General features: G+C 40.1%; 1 long non-coding RNA gene across 2 annotated transcripts; it reads right to left on the bottom strand.

Annotated features, from left to right (window-relative positions):
- Nucleotides 1-2,482: 2,482 nt before the first annotated feature.
- LOC142873737 (uncharacterized) lies at nucleotides 2,483-21,576 on the bottom strand. Of its 2 annotated transcripts, XR_012921694.1 has the most exons (6): nucleotides 21,472-21,576; nucleotides 19,382-19,501; nucleotides 17,494-17,614; nucleotides 9,210-9,282; nucleotides 3,103-3,191; nucleotides 2,483-2,610 (listed from the first exon to the last, which is right to left on the bottom strand). It is a non-coding gene; the product is annotated as an uncharacterized LOC142873737 (long non-coding RNA). The 2 variants fall into 2 exon arrangements; XR_012921695.1 differs by lacking the exon at nucleotides 9,210-9,282 and having other exon boundaries at nucleotides 2,484-2,610.
- Nucleotides 21,577-21,594: the final 18 nt, after the last annotated feature.

The raw sequence follows: 21,594 nt of genomic DNA on the forward strand, positions 1-21,594 counted from the left end.
TTGGCACTTGTCCCTGAGCCTGCATCAGAGGAGCAAGGACAAGTGACTTGAGAAAAAGTAAAGAGAAGTTTATTAATTTGCTGGCAAATGAGGAGGTTGGAAGACTCCCATCTCAAAGTACCAACATCCTGTTTTTGAGCAGAAGTACAGAGCTTTTTCTTTTCTTTCTTTTTTTTTTTTTTAAAGACAGAGTCTTGCTCTGTCACCTGGGCTAGTGCTGTCAGCCTAACTCATAGCAACCTCAAAGTCCTGGGCTCAAGTGATTCTCCTCCCTCAGCCTCCCAAGTAGCTGAGAATACAGGTGCATGCCACTATACCTCCCTATTTTTCAATTTTTTGTAGAGAGGGGGTCTCACTCTTGCTCAGGCTGGTCTCAAATTCCTGACCTCAAGCAATCCTCCCTCCCAGAGTACTAGGATTACAGATGTTAGTCACCACATCTAGCCTTGAAGTACAGAGCTTTTAAAGGTTCTGATTAATCCCATAATCCCATTTTTTGGTAATTCAATCTTGTGACCTCCACCCAGACAATTCCCTTGAGCCACCTCCTGTGGCACAAAGAACAAAGGATACTTTCCTGCCCCTTCCAAACACTGGCCTGGGGCAGGGATGTGGTTCAGTTCTCAAAAAGGGCTAGGGGGTTTTGAAGAGACAGAAAACATTTTTTAATGCTGTTCAGGCCATTTTCTCCATTACAATATCACAGACTGAGTGGCTCAAACAACAGAATTTATTGTCTCACCATTCTGGAGGTTTGAAGTCCAAAATCAAGGCATCAGCAAGGTGGGTTCTTTCTGAGGACAGTAAGGGAAAGATCTGCTCCAGGCCTCCCTCCTTGGCTTGCAGATGCTGTTTTCTCCCTGTGTCTTCACATCCTCCCTCTCTGTATGGCCCTGTATCCAAGTTTCCCCTTTGTAAAAGGATACCTGTCATATTGGATCAGGGCCCACCCTAATGACTTCATTCTAATTTGATTATATCCGTAAAGATCCTATCTCCAATGAGAGTCACATTCTGAGGTACTAAAGGGTAGAACTTCAACATAGGAATTTTGGGGAAAACATATATTAACCTGTAAAAGGAGCATAGACCCAACTCTCAATGGGAGGAATGTCAAAGTCACTATGTAAAAAATACATCTGGGAGATATTACTACTGTCATCTTTGGAAAATAAAATCTGGCACATCATGATATAAAAAGTTTAATGATGAGAATCTATGAAAATATATTATACATTTAATATAAATAAGTTCACAACTTTTTTATTTTATAAATTTTGAATTAAACTACTTTTATGCATTTCATATTTTTATAGTGGGTGAGAGCTCAATAGTAGCTATCTGGCTCCAAACAAGACACCTGGAAAGTCTATAGTAGACTCTTTCCCTAGGCAATGAAAGTTTGTGCTTCGAAATCCAGTGCTTTCTAGCAGAACTTCCAGCTTTTTTTTGTTCCTTTGCTTGCCAAAGGATTTGCTCTACTTAAGCTCTGTTGCTGATTTGCCTATTGCAGTAGACACTATTAATGATTATAGTTCAGCCTTGGCCAATCTTGTCTTCACTCAGATGAATTCATGCTTGCTAGTTTTATTTCATATGCAAAGTAAATTTAAACATGTTATCATTATCAAATTTTAGGAGAAACAAATACAACAAGTACTTACTGTAACAATACACATTATCATACTTCTTTTGTTACCATTATTGCTACCACTTGAGGTGAATCTTATAGTGCAAAATAAACTTTACTCATGGGTGGGGCTCCCACCAAACCTAGAAAGGTATTGCTAACACTCTATTGCCCCAATACACATCAGGAAATTTTCTGCAATGCCAAACATTGAATAAAGATTGCACAAAAGACAGTCTCTTTTTGCCTTCTCTAAACCTAAACATTCCTTTCAAACGTGGGTTAAAGAGATCTAGTTATCCTACAATCCACTGAACTAATCTCCAGTTGCCTTGGATCATTTCTTACCCTTGCTGCTTTGATTTTCCTCACCTCTTTTCTACTAGTCAGCCTTTTCCTCCCTGCTCACCTGGGGTGCACACAAGGCCCACCACACACCTATTGATTAGAATCTCTGAAGGTGGGGCCCAGGAATTTATATAGCTTTGTTTCATTCTGGAAGTTCCCCAGGTAGTTCTAGTGATCACTTGGTTTTGTCTACTCCAGATCTGTGTGCTAACATTCAAGTTCCTTAAACTTAGCATTAAAAAGCCCTCACCACTGTCCAACACTATAATTGCACCTCTTGCCACCTCCCAGTTCCTGACTTACTCCTTTACAATATTGAACTAGCTAGCAATAACTCACACTACTGGATATACCATTTCGCTCCACCAGGCTCTGGCCCAGAAAATCCTCCAAACACTGTGACTACCAAACAATGTATTTCCTTCCAAAATTCAGCTCTAGCGTTGTCAGGTTTCAGTCTGAAATGTCGGTTCTTAGTGCACTCATGGCCGAGGAATGACCAGACACACCAAAGTAAAGCAAACATGAAAATGAGGTTTATTGAGGAATGAAAGATAGGATTATAGAACAAGAGCAAGATGCAGGTTTACAGATGTTTGCACCACAGATGACAACTGGACCCATTGTTGCAGCTGGAAAAGAGCAAAAGAAAAGGCACAAAAAAGGGCTTGGTTATAGTCTGCATCTTGTTTTATAGTGCCTGGATTGAGAACTCCCTAGTGGCTCGGACATCACCATGGAACCACTTTGATAGGAGTTGCATTACTATGCATGCAAGTTGTTCTAGGTCAATTTCCTGACTCTGTGGTACCTGTGCTGCTTATACCGTGGGCTACAGAGTCCTCTGCATTCTTTTGCAGCTGGTACTTGAAGTTATGATTGGGCTATTCCAATTCATAGGGTATTCCCTCCTCTCCCAGGTATAGAAAGGATGAGGGTGGGGCAATTGCACCAAAGCAAAGCATCCTCTTTTGTCCCTAGCAGACCCAGAATCCCTTACTATCTACCTAATGGTGTCTACTTCTCTAAAGCCCATCCTGACGACCTCCTCTCCCTGCCCTCTGTATTCCAACTACACTTCATTCACACAGCAGTCAGCACAGTGTGGAAATGTACTCGCTCACCTCTCCCCGCTGCTAGAGTGTGATCTGCTTGAAGGCAGGCTGCGTGGCATCTTCACCTTAGTAGTCTCAACAACTAACACAGAGCTGACCTGTATTAGAATAAAGTGGTTTTATGGGAGTAAGCAATGGAATCCCTTATCAAGCAGTGTAAGACCCCTTTGCATAAGCCGCCTGATGTTGCCGTATTTAATCAGGCTGCTGTGTGTTTTGTTACCCTGCCTGGCCCTGAAGAGATCGGGGAGATTTTCTTTCTGTGTTTAACACAGTCCACACTAATTTTTCTCCTTAGGAAAGCAGGTCCCTAAGGCCATGTGACAATGGAGGCAGAGATTGGAGTGATGCTGCTGCAAGCCAAAGACACCAATGACAGCTGGCAACCATCAGGAGCTAGGAAGAGGTATGGAAGAATTCCCCGGAGACTTCAGAGAGAGCACGGCCCTACTGATACCTTGATTTGGACTTCTTGCCTCCATAACTGTGAGAAAATTAATTTCCATTTTTGATTTTTTTAAAAGAAAGCAGGTCCCTATAAATAGGAAAACAAGTTTCACCTGTACTCGTGACAAACTAGAAGGGCACTAGTGTCCAAGAAAAAAAATCCTACATGGAGACGACTCCTGGCTTCCCTGGCATGCACCTTGCCTCCCCCCCCCCACCCCCTTGGTATTAATATTTCATGCTTTCACTTCACATCCCAGATGACAGAGGACCACGTTTGCTTCATATTGCCTTCCGTCCTTCTGTTTTTATCCCACAGCCCATAACAGACTTTCCCAATTTAATGCCATTGGTTTCCAGCCAACACAATCATCACAGATTATATAAGAACTCAGCCACCCAGTACAATGGGCTGAGTGTTTGTGCGACGGCCCCAAATTCGTATGTTGAAATCCTTGCCTGGAGTTGGATGGTATTAGGAGGTGGGGCCTTTGGGAGGTAATTAGGCCATGATGGTGGAGCCTCATGAATGGGATTAGTGCCCTTATAAAAGGGACCCCAGAGAGCTTGCTAGACCTCTTTCCACCATGTAAGGATGGATACAGAAAGAAGTCAGCAGTCTGCAACCCAAAAGGGAGCCCTGTTCAGACTGGCCAGTTTGGCACCCTATCTCAGACTTGGGGTCAGCTTGGCACCCTATCTCAGACTTCTAGCTCCCAGAATGGTGAGAACTAAATTTCTGTAGTTGAGAAGCCACCCTGCCGGTGGCACTTTGTTACAGCAGCCTGAACTCAGGGAGGGGGCTCTTGAATCTGTGTTTACCAAGCCCTGCTGGTGACTCTGATGCTCCAGCCTGAAAGAAGTAGTGGGGAAATTAACATCTTGATTTTCCATCGCTGATGTTGATGCATCTTTTAAACACACCCTCCCCATACTACCTCTCAAAAGGAAGACTGTCACAACAGCCACAGCAGCAATGTCAGGAGCTATGTGACTTACTGCCATGTGTCTCAGGTTGGATGGAACATTCGAGCCTCCTCCCCTTCTGGGTATGCACTTCGGGCCCTGACCTTTGGTTTGGCTGTAGGTTTTTGTATCTCTAACATGATGGCCACAGGTAATCCCCAAGTTTTGACAGCCACGAGCTGCACAGAGATGGTCCTGCCAGACTGACATGATTAAAATATGTTTTAGGAGGCTCTTTTTGGCTCCTGTTGGCCCATCTTTTGTTCTCCATTTCCTCACCAGATGGGGGTCACATACTCTTCAAGCCACAACGCATTAGCCTGCGCAGTGGGGGAGCTGGATGGAGGTTGTTCTGGATTGAACCCAAAAGTATTTTACCAGAAGCCAGAGATTTCCTCTCAGCCTGGAGGCCAACTAAATAAGAAGCAGCTCAATTTTTTTTTTTTTTTTTGCTGCCAAGGACCCTTTATCATGTGTGAGCAAGTCACTCAGACAGTGTGAGGCTTCAGGGCCTATTAGGAATGGAGACCACACAGGAAATGAGGAGTGAGGCCTGCAGGATAAGTAGTCCCCTGGCTGGTTTTCTCAAAAAGGAAGGAAACCTACTTTTATTGAACACATGTTAATTCTCAGGATTTTACACACACAATTTTAATCCTCACAACACCACTATGGAGTTAGTGTTATTATTTCTACTTATACAAATGCAAACATATAATAAACAAATTGAACAACTTGCCTGAAACCCCACAGCTAATAAACTGAGGTTGGTGCTATCACTGTCACCCCACCCTACCCTTCCTTTGCTGAACACGCTGCACAGAAATGCCAGGCTCAGCTTGTTTCTGCTACTGCATTGCGTTCCCTGACGTAAATATTGAAAGTGAATACAATTTTAAAAAGGAACCAGTATTAATGTGTGTTGGGTTTTAAGAGTTGATTCCTGGGATACTTTACAAAAATCAAAAGCATAAGCAAAGGCCGGGCGCGGTGGCTCACGCTTGTAATCCTAGCACTCTGGGAGGCCGAGGCGGGCGGATTGCTCAAGGTCAGGAGTTCAAAACCAGCCTGAGCGAGACCCCGTCTCTACTATAAAAATAGAAAGAAATTAATTGGCCACCTAATATATATATATAAAAAATTAGCTGGGTATGGTGGCTCGTGCCTGTAGTCCCAGCAACTCAGGAGGCTGAGGCAGTAGGATTGCTTAAAGCCCAGGAGTTTGAGGTTGCTGTGAGCTAGGCTGACACCACGGCACTCACTCTAGCCTAGGCAAGAAAGCGAGACTCTGTCTCAAAAAAAAAAAAAAAAAAAAGCATAAGCAAGGAAGAATTATGAAGGGAAACATAATGCAATGGCATCCAAGGCAAACCTTCTTTTTTGTTGTTGTTTTTTGAGACAGAGTCTCGCTTGGTTGCCCAGGCTAGAATGAGTGGCGTGGCATCAGCCTACCTCACAGCAACCTCAAACTCCTGGGCTCAAGCAAACCTGCTGCCTCAGCCTCCCAAGTAGCTGAGACTACAGGCATGCGCCACCATGCCCGGCTAATTTTTTCTATATATATTAGTTGGCCAATTAACTTCTTTCTATTTATAGTAGAGACGGGGTCTCGCTCTTGCTCAGGCTGGTTTCGAACTCCTGACCTTGAGCAATCCACCCGCGTCCAGCCAACACTTAACTTCTTGCATTTGTTTTCCCCTTGCTCTCCTGTTCTCCAACCTCCTACCCCATCAAGAACTTCCATCAAATCTCCATCTGGGATGGTCAACACTAATGCCACATCTGATCTCTTTACAGGAACTATGCTTTCCACTCCTGACTGTTCTAGTTATTTTTCCCACACTCCAATGTCAGTTTCCACTTATATGTGAATAATCTACCTGAGATAGGACAAGGACTTGCTACCCCACAATATTGAGCGCCAAATTCTTTTAAAATCTTTGCCATTATAAGAGTAAAAACAAAAATCTCATCATTGTAATGTGCATGTCGTTAATCGATGTTGAGGATGAATACACATGTATTTGAATTTTTACATGGTGCATTGCCCATTCATGTTCCTCATCTACCTTCTTTTTGGGAGTAATTATCATTGATATATTAGAATTGTTATTGACCAAGGATATTAATCACTTGTCATATATAAGCAAACACTTTGTCCCAATTTTTCTTTTGGCTTTGGTTGTTTTTGTAGCACAGGAATTTTCATTTTATGTGGTCAACCCTATGGTTTCTTCCTTCGTGGTAATTCTCAGAATGACCTTCTCCATGTTAAGCTTTTAAAAATATTTACCCATATCTTTTTATAAAGCTTTTGTGTCTAATTTTTTACATTTAATCTATCTGGAATTTATTTTGGTGTAAAGCATAGGATAAGATTCTAAAGTTAACTTTCCTTCCCAAGTGGATAGCCAGTTGTTCTCACATCTTTTATTGAACAAGACTTACTCTCCTCACTGATTCAAAGTACCACCTTTGTTATATACTCAATCTTCACATGCACTTCAGTTTCTTTTCCACTAATCTACTTATACTTTTGTCAATATCACTCTGGTTTAACTTCTATAATGTTATAATATATTTCAATATCTGAGATATCTCAATCCCTTTGTTAACATTTTTCAATTTTTTTTCTTTGAGACAAGGTCTTGCTCTGTTGCCTGGGCTAGAGGGCTGTGGCAGCATCATAGTTCACTGCAACGTCATCCTGCCTCAGCCTCCCAAAGAGCTAGGATTACAGGTGTGAGCCACCACATCCAGCATTTTTTTCAAATATTTTAAAACTACTGTTGAACATTTTTCCTTCTTTATAATTATTTTTTCAAAGCTTTAATTTTCAACTTACTGTTCTAGATATATCTGAGTCCCTCTTTTTAGTGGTTATTCTTTCCAATATTCAATAATCATTACCTAGTGCCTACTGTTAACCTGGCATTGTGCTAGGAACTGGAGATATAAAAACAAATTTGACCTAATTCTTGCCCTCAAGAAGCTTAGAATCACATGTAGGAAGAGAACATGAATGAATAGGTTCATTAAATCATGATCTCTACTACGGGGGTGGGGGGGGGCGGGGGAGACCAAACTGGGTAGAGTACATAGGAGGGTATGGTGAATCTCCCAGGAGAAGGGATGGAAATGAAAATAGCAAAAGGTCTCTAGTGCTTCACCACTGGGCCAGGTAGGTGGACTAATAGAGGCTCCATGCTCACTGTACAAGGTTAGGACTTTATGAGTCAAGGCTCCCCAGAGAAACAGAACCAAGAAGTGTGTGTGCGTGTGTGTAGAGAGAAAGAGAGAGAGAATATGAGAGAATATGATTTATTATAAGGAATTGGCTCACTTGGTTATGGAGGTTGATAAGTCCCATAATCTGCTGACTATAGCTGGACACCCAGGAAAGCCAGTGGTATAAATTCCAATCTGAGTCCAAAGGCCTGAGAACCAGGAGTGTTGATAGTGTATGTACCAGTTCAAGGGCAAAAGACTGTCTCAGCTCAGTCAGGCAGAGAGAAAGAGAGAGGCAGAGAGAGAGAGAGAGAGATCAACTTTTCTCTACCTTTTTGTTCCATTTGAGCCTTCAATGGGTTGAAAGACACCCACCTAACTGGGGAGGGATATCTGCTTTCCTCAGTCCACCAGTTCAAATGCTAATCTCTTCTGGAAACTCAGTCACAGACTCACCCAGAAAGAATAATCAGCTATCTGGGCATCCTGTGGCCCAGTCAAATTGACACATTAAATTAACTCTCACGAGGACCCTAAGATTCCAAAGAGAAGTGTTTGAGGAATTTAAAACTGAAGTCTACACTGTGTCTTAACACTACATTCCCAGTTTCTCCTACCCCACGCTAAAAGTTCCATTCAGAGTTTGCCTTACATGCTGGCAGTAGTGTAGAAACAGTCCTGCTGTACCACTTTTTATATCTTTCAAAGCAGTATTTTATATCATCTACTACCTCTCACCATAGACTTGTGAGGTGGGCAGATAGCATAAATTTCATTTGAAAGAAATATAAATGGATTTTTTTAAAAGGCTAACACATAAGTTAAGTGATTCATCCAAAGTGTTTGGTGACAGAGCCAAGACTAAAAGTTAAGTTGCAGATTCCTGGGCCAATTCTTTTTCTATCACACCCCACAGCTTGCCAAGGAAGCCTAATCTTTCTCTTCAGTGAAGTTCTAACAGTACTACTCAACCTCTCTGCCATGTACAATAGTATTTGTACACAAAGATATGGCTGGAAGTCCCTTATACCTCTCCTCTGCCCCTCCCCTCCCACCAGTGTAATGAAGGGGTAGCCCTTCTCTTTATAACCCTCTATCTCAGGCATCCTCAAACTACGGCCCGCGGGCCACATGCAGGTGTTTTTGCCTGTTTGTTTTTTTACTTCAAAATAAAATATGTGCAGTGTGCATAGGAATTTGTTCATAGATTTTTAAAACTATAGTCTGGCCCTCCAACGGTCTGAGGGACAGTGAACTGGCCCCCTGATTAAAAAGTCTGAGGACCCCTGCAAAGCATACCTATTTGGAGAAAGGGGAAAGGATCTAGGATGAGACTAGGGCAAGGATCTGGATGGAGACCAAAAAAGGAGAGCAGAGGGGACATGGGCCTCTTTGGGACAAGAATCCAGGGGTTATGGCTGTCAGGGTTTCCCACTAATGAATTTCCAAAGGCCCCCAGGTGCACCTGCACTCACCCCAGCCCAGCCACTTCCTCTCCACTGCCACCATTAGTAGCTTCTGAACAGAACTTCTCTCCTCTCTGGGCCACTGAAGAACAGAACACAGACTCAGCACCTCCGAAGACATACATTTTAAAAACACACATATATTCTTAAGGTATTTTTTTTTTTTAGTTTTTGAGGGTTTGTACTGCTAATAGCAGCAGAGAAAGGGGCAGAGACTGAAAAAGCAAAAAGGCTCCACCCTGTGCTCCCTTTCTGCTGTTTCATGTAGATATTACAGAGAACAAGGGAAGACATCCTCCTTATTCCCATCCCTGTTTTTCTTTGGGACTATCTGGGACAGAATACTTATCTGCACTTCTTGTTGACATGGGCATTTCATTTCTGGAGGTGAGACCTGAAGAGAGGAGGAGTTTGGAGTAAACTGAGATAGTGGGATGGATGCTGCAGAGACTGACATTACGGGCAGGCAGGTGGGCAGGGACTGAGAACAGCTGGGACTGAGAACAGCTGTAGGGGAGTATTCTTTCCTACCTCAGCCCCTGGAGCTCACCCTGGACCAGCTGGAGGATGTGAAAAGCCAGAGGAGGTGGGGATCTGAGCCAAAGAAGGGGCAAGAAAGAAGAGAAATCCTACGTCAAGCAACTGGGAGGGAAGGGAGATTCCCATAGTGGACTCTGGGGCAGGAAAGAGGGTTGGGCATTTGGCCTCTCATGGACATGTGGTGGGGGGAGGAGGGGAAGTGGGAAGGGTGCAGTAAAGAGACCTGGGTAACAGCAAAATCAGGCCTGTGAAGCCAACTGCAAAGCTTGCTTCTGCACATAATGTGCATACCATCTGTCTTTCCATGCCAGTAGGAGCACTAATAAATGTTACATGTTGAAACTTTTGCACTGGCTTGTGCATAAAAATTCTTGTGCATAAAAATTCCATATGCCGATTGACTGGACTACATGAACACATCTGTCAATAACAGGTCTCTCAGGCACAATTTAGGACATTCCAAGGTAGCTTTATAACTGCTTCAGCCTCCAAATGGTATGAATTAACTCTCTTAAGCCAAGTCTATCCTCCCTGAGTAAAGGATTGGGCCAAATGTCCAAATAATTCAAGTGAAAAACACCTTTTTGCCTTCATTACAAAGAATATCAGTAGCAAGTTCTTTTTTCTCCCCAAATTGTGCTGCCGAATGACTCAGTGTTTGATGTCACATTGTTAGCATATGTTAATATGGTCAAAATGATAAAATGCTTTATATATTGTGGGCTTGAAAAGAACCATATTTTGCATTTTTATAACATTCTGCTATTCCAGTAACATTTGCAATGCATGCTGATATATATTAAGTGATTAATTAATTTTTGTCCATATAAATTAGAAAACTCAAGTAGTTCTTTTGAAGTAGCACGTCTCCTCATGGGGCATACTGTCTGCCTCACCTATGGGGCCTTGGGACTTGAGCCTAGTTATAGATCTAGAAGCAAAGAGGGGTGGTAGGGTGGGTCGTGAGGGGAATCAGCGTTGTCTTGCAGGATCACAGCCTCAGGGGAGGCCATTACAGTTTCCACAAGGATGTAGGGTTAAGTCCCTCAGAAGGGGGTGGGCAGACTGCTTCCACTGGAGGTGAGACAAAGAAGACTTTCCATTGGCAAAGAAGACTCATAAGAATTTAGGGCTCAGTTTCCCCAGAGTTATCAGAGTCTTCCAAAATGTCCCCATCCCAATTTACAGATTGCATTCTTTCCCACTCAATGCCCTCACTTTAACAGTAGCCATCATACAAGGCTAAGAGTTCAACTTGAGTTTTTTTTTTTTTTTTGAGACAGAGTCTCGCTTTGTTGTCCAGGCTAGAGTGAGTGCCGTGGCGTCAGCCTAGCTCACAGCAACCTCAAACTCCTGGGCTCGAGTGATCCTTCTGTCTCAGCCTCCCGAGTAGCTGGGACTACAGGCATGTGCCACCATGCCCGGCTAATTTTTTTTTATATATATATCAGTTGGCCAATTAATTTCTTTCTATTTATAGTAGAGACGGGGTCTCGCTCTTGCTCAGGCTGGTTTTGAACTCCTGACCTTGAGCAATCCGCCCGCCTCAGCCTCCCAAGAGCTAGGATTACAGGCGTGAGCCACAGTGCCCGGCTCAACTTGAGTTTTAATGCAGACAGTATCAGGAAGAAATCCTGCATCTGACTTTCAGCAATCTCAGTCTTCAGGGTACAGTCTCCCTTAAGGCACACAAAGAAGCCTTCAGGTCATGTGTACGGTGCTTGAACTGGGAATTCAAATTCCTGACTTCATCCTTTTCTTTCATTATTTTGTCCAGCAACATTAGGAGTAACCAGCCAGTCTTATTATATGCATTCGTTTTCTGAGAATGTTTTAAAAGATCATATAAACAGTCACTTAGCACCTTACTTCTTAGAAGTGGTTGACTAGTTTCTCTTCCTCTTCTTATAAGAGCACTATCCTTATCAGATTAGGGCCCCACCCTTATGACTTTAACTTTTATCACTTCCTTACAGGTCCTGCTTCCTAATATGGTCATATTGGGGGTTAAGAGTTTCAACATATGAATTTTGGGGGTGGGACACAGAAATTCAGTCCCTTTCATCTCTAAGACCTCAGCACTGTATGACTGCACCTAGTGACTCAGTACATGTTTACTGCTACTAACATAAATAAATAAGTGCATGAATGGATCAATCTATCAGCAGAAGCATACTAAGACAAAGGTTCTCAAATTTTGATATGTAATCAGAATTATCTGGAGAAACTTGGTAAAAATACAGAGATTCAGGGCCTATGCTCATCCCGTTTCAGTGAGCTTGGGGCTCTATAATTTATTAGCTCTCCTGGTGATTGTGATACACACCAAAGTTTGAGAACATTTTCAGGTAAGAAAACTGGTTCAAAGAGGTTAATCTATTTGTCCAACATGACTTAAGTGGAAGTAAAACTGGGATAGTTCAGCATAATTTGTAAAGGTTCTTAGTTCAGTCTTAATAGTATCCATGAGAAGACTATTTTTGATAGAAATTAAAGTTACAATTCTGTTCTAGTCAGTACAATAAACATACAAACCCATCTACTCTTCGTTTGTTTGAAGAAACAATTTGTTTTGAATCCTTCAATTTGTTGAAGGGTGAAGTCTGAAAATTAGCTATGATACTTAAAAGGCACAGATTATGGTTACAATTTAACTTGGGTTGAATGCAAATGTCATTCTGTTCATGTGTACAGATTTGTACTCAAAACAGACAGTACTCTTTAAGAAAATAATGAGGACATTTAAATTTTGAATTATACAAAACTATAGAAGACTGAAAAATATTACTTCATACAACCTGATTTACATTTTTATAGAAAAATATATATTATCCTGTAAGCACTACCCAAAGATTAGAGAGCATTAAGGAAAAACAGATGTTATATAGCCCAGACGTTGGTGCTAGTTTAGATTTTGATTTAACAATGTTATTTTTGCAAATGAATTTGAATAAAACCCTACCACAGTAGAGAATCTGGAAAAGCTGAAAGAATTATGAATATCTCACTTACTAATTTAATCTTGTATTAGGTTCAATAAAATTCTCTAAGATGTAATGACCCATGTTACGATACTGATTTATTAATCTTTGTGCAGAGAGGTTTCAACCACTTGCATGTACTGAGCTAGGGCCAGAGTCCAATTCAAAACTTTTCCTCCTGATCTTTTATAGAGTCTTTCTAGAATCCATGTGGGGAAAAAAAACAAACAACCTTGATCCCTACCTTATATCACAGAAAAAAATTAGAGATAAATATGAAAGCTAGAACTATAAGAAACAAAGGAGAATATCTTCATGGAATGAATATATATTTCCTAAACAAGGAGAAAAAATACTAATCATAAAATTACAAAATAATAAATTGTATCTCTTTTCTCTTAAACTGAAATTCTCAGTTTTTATAGACATTAAAACATTCATTTATTCATTTGCTTTATCCAACAGAGAAATTATATATATATATACATATATAGAGGGGGGAGGCAGATTATAAGGAATTGGCCCACACAATTACGGAGACTGAGAAGTCCAAAACTCTGCAAGCTGGAGACCGAGGAAAGCTAGTCGTATAGTTCCAATACTAATTCGAAGGGTTGAGAACAAGGAGAGCCAAAAGTGTAAATTTCAGCCTGGCTCTGAGTCCAAAGGTAGGAGAAGAGTGATGTCCCAGCACAAAGACCATGGGCAGAGAGAGCAAATTCTTTCTTTGTCAGCATTTTATTCTACTCAGGCCTTCAATGGGTTGGACAGGTCCTGCCCATATTGAAAAGGGAAATCTGTTTTCCTCAGTCTTACTGACTCAAATACTCAAATGCTACTCTCACCCAGACACAACCTCACTAACACATTTAGAATAATGTTTGACCAAATATTTAGGGACCCCCATGGCTCAGTCGACACATAAAAGTAACCATCACAATTATTGAGTAAGGTTTAATATTTTTTTCCAGTTTTTTTCCTTTAAGATATGCCATTACAGTCTGCATATTGTGTTCGAAAGTCATTTGAAATCATTCTTTAGGTGTCGATTTTCACAATTTGATATAGTTAGCTTCCTTTATTTTCAATTTTAGGAGTTGCTATTTTCTTCTCACATTGATTTCATCTTTTAATATACAAAAGGTTCAAAAGTAAAAACTAACTGAAAAGATATACTCTTTGAGAAATATTGCTCCCTTCCCTATTCCTTCCACTTTGTTTCCTGTCACAACCTGTAATATATATATACATTTTTTTTTTAAGTTTCTGGTTTCTTTCTCCATTGTTTACCTTTTTTTCAAAACCAATCTCTCTATTTTTCTGTTCTCTTACACAAAACGAAACATATTCCATATGTTTTTTTGTTTTTTTGGTTTTTTTTGAGACAGTCTTGCTTTGTTGCCCAGGCTAGAGTGAGTGCCATGGCGTCAGCCTAGCTCACAGCAACCTCAAACTCCTGGGCTCAAGCAATCTTTCTGCCTCAGCCTCCCGAGTAGCTGGGACTACAGGCATGCACCACCATGCCCGGCTAATTTTTTTCATATGTATTAGTTGGCCAATTAATTTCTATTTATAGTAGAGACAGGGTCTCACTCTTGCTCAGGCTGGTTTGGAACTCCTGACCTCGAGCAATCTGCCGCCTCGGCCTCCCAGAGTGCTAGGATTACAGGCGTGAGCCACCGTGCCCGGCCCCATATGTTGTTCTTTATCACATAGTACTCTAATGCTTTAGAGAACATACACAATTTGAAGCTGTTCAACTATTTCACTTTATACATAGAGAGAATAGTTGTAGGGCCACTGAGAGGCAATGGTAAGAGAGACCAGGATAGACAGCAGATAGCACTAATTGTTGCCATTTGTATCAACCAACTATTGTGACAATAGTGCTGTGTAAGAAAGTACCTCAAACTCAGTGGCTTATAATGACAAGCATTTATTTTCTTGCTCACCGGTCTATAAATCAATTGCATGGGCTTGGCCAGGTGGCCTGCAGACAAGGTTCAGGTTTGCTCCACATGTTAGTTCTGGGGCCCAGATCCAAAGGGCTATGGCTACTTGAGGCGTTTTCTTCTCATAGTGAGCACCAAAACCACAGAAGGGTCATGAGAAACCATATAGCACATTTAAGGTGTCCGCAAATCTTGCATTTGCTAATACTCCACTGGCGAAAGCAGGTCACTTGGCTGAACCCAAAAGCAATGGGCAGAGAATTATCTTCTGCAAAGAGTCAAAGAGTGAATGGATATTTGCTGAACAATGCATCCAAACTGTCCCCCAATATAAAGGTGGGGCACCCTCACTCTGCTGCTTCTTTCTTTCTCCTAGCTTGTCCCCTATGGTCTTTGCTCCTGTGAATACTTACATTCTCCAGTGATTTTGATGGCCATTCCCTTGGTCAGTTTAAGGCTAAAGAACTTGATTACATTTGAGATTTAGGAATGGTCAGTCAAGCTAATTTACATTACGTACTGCCCCAGACTGAGATAAATTCATCACTTCTGATATTTTGACCATCTTCTTATATTTTTAATATAAAAATAGTTAAGGAAAATATTTTTTATTTATGTGTCCTGTACAGCTGAAGTATGTAAGATGCTTAAGAACTAGGGGAAGAGTGGTAGGAGGCAAATTTTGAGAAGATAGGAACAGACTATGTGTGGTTTTGTAGGTCACAGTAAATGGAGAATTTTATTCTAAATGCAATGGACAGCCCTTGGAATGCTATATGCAAGGGATATTTAATTTGCTTTTTTAAAAAGCAAACTGTTGTGTAGAGCATGAGCTGCAGGAGGCAAAGTGGAAGCAGGGAGGTAAGTTAGGAGATTGTGAGAGTAGCCTATGTAAGTGATGACAATGGTTTGGATTAGGGTGGCAACAGTAAATGTAGTTAAGTGGTAGAATTTGAATATATTTTGGAGGTAGGACCAAGGTTTACTGATAGATTTAATGTGGAAAGTAATAGGAAGAAAGAGTTGACTCTTGAGAGTGTTTTGAGTTAATAGTGGATGGTGGAAATACTGTTCTAACTTAGACATGGTATATTAGAGGTGTCCATTATCTGAGCAGAGATATTCAGTGAGCACTTGAGTAGATTTTTACTGAGTATCATGTGCAGAGTTCAGATAATTACATTCCTTAGCAAACAGCAGAATAATATAAGTTATGAGCACAGACTATGAAGCAGACTGCCTGGGTTCATGTTTTAGCTTTGCCACTTGCCAGCACTGTGGCCTTAGGTAAGTTAACCTCTTTGTGCCTCAGATTTCTGATTCTGGAAAATGGGAACAATAGTGCTTACTGTACAGGATCAAATGAGTTAATATATATAAAGCCCCAAAAAGAGAATATTAAAGGGTATGTAAACATTAGCCATCATTAGCACTGCCATTTTCAGCCATGCAAGGCACTCTCATTGATTTTTCTTCTCTGATTTTCACTCCTGTTCTCCTTCTCCATAAAGGTATCCACTGTATTGTTGAAATATGACCTTAAATATGCATTTATCTTTGTAGTGTTTAGCATGTTATGTGTGCTTTTTCTTTTAAGAATCTTTTATTGTTCAATATAGCAAATACAGAGAATCTTATATTCTATACAAGTCAGGAGACAGACCCTTATTCTCCACCCTAGAAACCTAGGTGCCTCCTCCCCATTATAACTCTTTTCCCTCAAGAATAACCATTATTCTTTCATGATAATTTTTCTCTTCAGTTTTATCACCTAAGCATGCATCCCTAAACACTATAGTTTTGCCTGTTTTTCCTTTGTTTTTTTTTATATGTTTCTTAGGTCTCTTTTAATCCAAAGATCACATTTTTTTTCTTTTTTCTCTTGATGTTTATTTGTTGAAGAAACCAGATTGTCTTATCATGTCCTATAATGTGAATTTTATTGATTACATTCTGCAAAATAATTTAACATGTTTTTCTGTCCTTTGTATATTCTGTAAATTGATAGCTAAATTACCTAGGGGTCAAAAATTTGTGTTTCTGGGCCGGGCACAGTGGCTCACGCCTGTAATCCTAGGACTCTGGGAGGCCGGGCATGGTGGCGCATGCCTGTAGTCCCAGCTACTCGGGAGGCTGAGGTAGTAGGATTGCTTGAGCCCAGGAGATTGAGGTTACTCTGAGCTAGGCTGATGCCACAGCACTCACTCTAGCCTGGGCAACAAAGCGAGACTCTGTTTCAAAAAAAAAAAAAAAAAATTTGTGTTTCTGTTCAGTAAGAGTGTGACAGACAGATTTAACAGACTAGAAGATATCTGCAATACCTAAAACAGGAAAGAGATGAAGAATAATAACTATAACATCTGGGAATCCATTTAACAAAGAATGCACAAGAACTTCAAGAAGTTTTAAAAGCGCTACTAAAATACATAAAAGACTTGAAAAACTAGATGTACTATGTTCATGGAGGTGAAAATTTGGGTAGATAAGGTTGGTACTCAGCATCCATTCCAATTTCTTTCAAGCTTGCCTCATTGTACTATAAATCTAGAAAGCTAAAAACTACATTTCCCAGACTTCCTTGCAGTTAGGGTTCTACAGGTGAATTATTTCTGCCAATGAGGTACATTTAAGAGTTGGAAGATGGAAGTGAGTAAAGCCTCTTCCTGCTGCTTTGTGTTTTGCTGGCAAGCATGCTCATGAAGATACTAGTATTTTCTGCGAAGCTTTCCAGAGCCCAGGAATTATCTCGTGCGTGTTGAGTAGTACATGTTACAGTATCTTCTTGATTTGTGAATTGTAGCTACAGGGGAGTATTCTTACCATCAATAATTCCAATTGTGTGGTCCTTATTTTCAATTCTCCTGATGAGTGGGGACAGTGGTAGCAGATCCTTTGACAGTCCCGGTCTGCAGTACAGGTTGAGTATCCCTTATCTGAAATGCTTGGGAAAACAGTGTTTTGGATTTTTTTTTTAGATTTTGAAATATCTGCATTATATACTTACTGGTTGAAGCCCTCTAATCCAAAAATCCAAAATCTGAGATGGTTCAATGAGAATTTTCTTTGATCATCTAGTTGGTATTCAAAAAGTTTTAGATTTTGGAGAATTATTTTTTAAATTTAATTATTATAGATACATAATAGTTGCATATTGGATTCTGGAGCATTATGGATTTCAAATTTTCAGATTAGAAATACTCAATCTGTATTATGCTGGGATTCATTTCTGTAAGCCCAGGCTAAAGCTCACTCCTCCAGTCCTTCAAGTAATTGTTTAAGAACCAATTTCCTATATTAAATCTCTATGTAATAAAAATAGCCAGATTGATTCCCTGCAACTAATGCAGACTCATTCAATAAAGATATAATAGCTTCCTAAATTAATCTACACAATCCTAGTCAAAATTTTAAAATTGAACAAATCCTAAAAGATATATAGAATGTCTACAAATATATCAGCCTCAAAAATGAAAAAAGGGGAAATGCTACTACCATCTATTAAGAATATTGAGTCTATGTATTAATTTGATAATTTTTCATGGCTAATGAGGGGCCTATGAAAGTTCATTATTCTTCTTACTTTTATGTATTTGAGGTTTTCTATAATAATGTAAAAAGAATATTAAGTCTAGAGTTCAAAAGAAGTTAGTGTTAGAATTATAATTTTGGGAGCCATCAAAATAAAGATATTTAAAGTCATGGGACTAGATGATATCATTTACAGAGAGAGAAAAGAGGTTGGGGGACTAAAAAGTGAGCAACTCTTAATATTTCAAAGTCAGAAGGGGAAAATAAACTGAAGTAGACTGAGGCCATGAAGGTAAAAGAAAAATCAGGAAAATGAGATGTTTTAGACGCCTGGAGAAGAAAATGTTTCAAAAATGTGGATGTGGCCAAGTGTGTCAAATGCTGCTCAAAGGCTAAAATGAGAATTGATCTTTTGGATTTGTCAGGTTAGAGGTTCACACAATTCTTTGGAGAAATTTTACTATTAATATAAAGGGGAGGAAAAAAATTAAATACTGGCTGGAGGGGAACATAGGTCAAAAGAAACTGTTTTGTCCTCTTTCAAGATACTTGATACTAAGGCTAATAGTATACTGGTAGAATGATGTCGGTGAACATGTAAAACAGATACAGAAGGAAGACACTAACAGAATCAAGGTCCTGAATGCAGTAAGCAAAAGTATGAGTAGAGAGAATATTCTTCTATGTGTATCAGGAGTGAAGGCAGTATTTATAGGTTCAGATACATATAAATGGATAGATTTGGTAGAGGAAAAATGTCTATTTTCATACTTTTAACCCTCAGTTCCTACATCAGTAAAACATAAAATACCTACCTCATAAGGTCTGTGTGAAGATCAATTGATCAAAGGGAAAGCACTCAATATTAACCTAATGGAGCTGGGTGCAGTGGACTCATGCCTGTAATCTTAGCACTTTGGGAGGCTAAGGCAGGAGGATCACTTGAGCCCAGGAGTTTGAGGTTGCAGTGAGTTATGATGATGCCACTACATTTTAGCCTGGGTGATAAAGCCAGACCTTGTCTCAAAAAAAATTAAAACAATAACTAATGGGAAATTGTTACTTAGACTCCTAGTTTAATTCTCCATTACTGAAATAAATTTATGAATCTCTCAGTTTGCATGTAATAAAATACAACTAAAAATAACTATGATGGTTGTAACTTAATGAGGTTACTTACATCTACCATAGTTGATGAGCAGGGTTTCCTGAGACATTTAAACTGAGAGCTAAATGATACATAGGCACTAACTTGACAAACGTGGAGGTGTTAGAAGAAGAGCTCAAGGAGGTTTAGAAACTTAAAAAACAAAGAAACAAAAAACCATTGTGACTACCAGGAAAGGCCAGATCATGAAAACTAAAAGCATGGGAACATTCATCCTAAGTGATTTCTTAAAACCTCTTGTGGGTCAGAATAGGGTTCAATGGCTCTTAAGAAATAAACATAATACAAAGCGGATATTTTGGCTCTTGCTGAAGCTGACTCAAGTCCAGCTGAGACATGAAAACAACTCACAGACTTTGATTAGACCATAATAAAGCAAGAAGGGCAAACAGATTTCACCTTTTTTACCTTCTCAATTAACGTATGCGATCATGAGTGCAGAGTAAATGATTCTTAGGCTTTTTCAAGCTCAGCAGTAAAGTGTTGGAGCCAATTATCCACATTTATCATAGACATTGGGAGCACATTGGAAATGGCTCCCACATCAGCACGAGTTACCTTTTTGGAATCCCTGAGTGAAGATCACCACATAGTAACTTTTTTTGGAATTAAAAAAAATCCCTTCAGTTATTTTTGAAAAGACTAGCATATAAATATTAGCAAAATAAGAATTTCCTTGAGACTATACTAGGGGGGAAAAAGAATTTCCTGACCACTCACAAAACAAGCAGAAGCAGCTGGAGTAAAAACATCAACATTTTCTTTTCTTACTATTAAAGAATCTTTGATGATTTTCAACATGGTGTAAATCTTTAAAATTATAAAAGATGAAGAAAAGTGGGAACCAAGAGAAAATAAAAAATAACCCACAACATTTCCTGAAAACAGGTGTATAAAAGATGAGTCAAGTGGCAGGTTACATAGGCAGAATCTTGTTTATGTAAAACCTCAGAAAACATCACATGACTAGGAAGTTTCAAATACCCTTGCTGTAACATGAGGAAAAGGAAAAAAAAAATGTTCCTAAACAAAGATATACATTCCTTTCAAAAAGGGGAATATTTCTATATATTTTGTAATATTTCTATAGTACTGAATCCTATTGGCACAGTCATTTTGACCTTTATCTTAGGACAGTGACCCACATAGCCTAACAGTACATCTCTTTCTGCACTAAACTTGACTCATATTTAATAAAGCAACATTGTTTTTTTTTAAAAAATAACAACTGTTACAACTACCCTAAAAAACAATACAGCTGTCCTCACCGGTTATTTTCTTAACAAACTTATACATAAAAACTATTCGAAAACAAAAAACAATTGATCTGAATTTGAGAGGAGTCTGCACTTACACAAATTTTCATGCTATATAAATTGCATTCTCTCCAGCTAAGATTTTGGACTTACTTTGGAATATGCAAAAAAACACTTCACTGGCAAGACCACAAAAAAGGCTGATGAGAGAGCATTTTTATTTAAATTGCCATTTTCAACATTAAAATTGCCTCAAAGCTTTTAGCATTTAGCAAATTTCAACTCACACCCACGCTAGTCTCTTCCCAACACTCGAGGCACAAATTCTTCCTCGAATGAATTAGTCATGAAAGGTAAGGTTAGTTCAACTGAATCGCTAACTGTCAAATCCATGCCAATTCGTTATCAAGGAGTCAACTTTTCGCCTGGCAAAGAAAGAAACAAGACAAGGTAACCCCGTAGACTGGGCTAAGGTAACAAGCCATCTGCTAAATTTGCTAAAATGCAGATTACCACTTCCCACTCCTCCTACTCAACTGCGTTTTGAGGGGTGGAGCTCGGAGATGCAAGCGAGCACGCTCCCCAGAAATTCTGAACCACGGCCCCGCAATCTACCAAACCACCTAACCTTGGAAAGCAAAATCAACTGCATTGTTTTTGGCAAAATGTTTTGGTAAAGCCTTCTTCGGGCCGAGGGGGAAATTCTACATTTCTCCAATCTACACCACCCAGCGAGGCGAGCACAAACTGAGCGCCCCAAACCTTTCCGGGAAACGCGAACAGGCCCTTTCTCCTGAGGGTAAAGAACTTCAGGATCAGGGCCCGATGGACACTGGGCAGACTTACTCAACCCTAATTGTGCAAAGAACCACGCTCTCTGACCCCTCTTTGGCCTTTTCCTGGACTTTACGGGCAGCGCCCCAGCCCCGAGCCTCTCACTAGGCTTCTAGCCGGCCGCCTACAGATGAG

The sequence above is a fragment of the Microcebus murinus genome, chromosome 11 (assembly GCF_040939455.1).
Source record: "Microcebus murinus isolate Inina chromosome 11, M.murinus_Inina_mat1.0, whole genome shotgun sequence".
NCBI lineage: Eukaryota > Metazoa > Chordata > Mammalia > Primates > Cheirogaleidae > Microcebus > Microcebus murinus.